General features: G+C 36.5%; 1 non-coding gene across 1 annotated transcript; it reads right to left on the reverse strand.

Annotated features, from left to right (window-relative positions):
• Positions 1-527: 527 nt before the first annotated feature.
• On the reverse strand, positions 528-633 carry LOC122293047. The gene has a single exon (XR_006237104.1). It is a non-coding gene; the product is annotated as a small nucleolar RNA R71 (small nucleolar RNA).
• Positions 634-1398: the final 765 nt, after the last annotated feature.

Below are 1398 nucleotides of genomic sequence, written 5' to 3' on the forward strand. Positions count from 1 at the left end.
CTTGGTTTTAATTTACAATTTTATTTTATTTTATTTTTGTTCTATAGGTGTGTTTTTTTATGTTAGATGCACCATGCTAGATCTCGTGAAATTACTCCTTTTGATTTGGAGATTGAAAGAACTCTTAGATCATGAAGAAAAAATAAAATACTAGCCATGATTGACTGACAACATGATACACAGCCACGCACCTTGAATGATTATGTACGGCCAGTTGTGAATGACAACTACTCTGGTATAAGACGCCAACCTATTCAAATTAGCATTAATCAACATGGTGCAGTAAGCCTAATTCAGCGGATTGCCACTTGATGATCCAAATATTCATTTGGCAATCTTTATGTAGATTTGTGACACTGTAAAGATCAATGGTGTTACTGAAAACACCATTAGACAGATTATTTCCTTTTTTTTTTAGGGACAAGGTAAGAGGTTGGCTATAATCTCTATAACCGGAAAGCAAGACTAGTTGGCAGGACATGGCTGAAAAGTTTCCTGCTGAATTTTTTCTACCTGCAAAAATAGCCCAACTCAGGAGTGAGATTGGTCAATTCAAGCAAAATGATTTTGAGTGACTCTAGAAGCATGGGAAAGGTATAAAGATTTGATTCGATGTTGTCCCCAACATAGATTGTCAGACTGGTTGCAAGTTTAGATGTTCTATAATAGGTTAAGGGGGCAAACTCAAATTATAGTTGATGCTGCTTCTAGTGAAACTTTGATGCCAAAAACAGCTAAAGGTGCTACGTATCTTTTGGAAGAAATGGCCTCAAACAACTATCAATGGCCAATTGAAAAAACTATGGCTAAGAAACTTGCTGGAATTCTTGAATTGGAGCCGTTAGCAACCCTTTTAACACAAGTTACGTCTCTATCTTATCAAATTTCAGCTTTGACAACCCAAAGGATACCACAAGGTGCAGAATATGTTGCAGCTACAAGTATGACAGTTCTGAGTAATGAAGTGAATCAAGAACAAGTTCAATACATCATCAATCGGTAATCTTATGCCCAATTACTACTATCCAGGGCTTCAAAATCATTAGAATTTGTCTTATGGCAACACAAAGAATGTGCTGCAACCTCCTCCAAGATTTGATAATCAACCAAGCAAGAAAAATATGTCACTTGAGGATGCTATGGTTTCCTTTGTTGAGGAGACAAAAGTAAGGTTTAAAACGACTAATTCACAATTGGACAACAATACGACCCATTGTAGCAACATGGGAGCTGCTATAAAGAATCTTGAAGTGTAAATTGGACAACTAGCCACGACCATTAATGCCCAACAAAGAGGAACATTTCCTAACAATACAGAAGTAAATCCAAAAGAAAAATGCAAGACTATCACACTTAGGAGTGGAAGAGAAATTGAGAGGTTACAATCAAAGGAAACCA

This window comes from Carya illinoinensis, chromosome 13 (assembly GCF_018687715.1).
Source record: "Carya illinoinensis cultivar Pawnee chromosome 13, C.illinoinensisPawnee_v1, whole genome shotgun sequence".
In the NCBI taxonomy this organism is placed as follows: domain Eukaryota; kingdom Viridiplantae; phylum Streptophyta; class Magnoliopsida; order Fagales; family Juglandaceae; genus Carya; species Carya illinoinensis.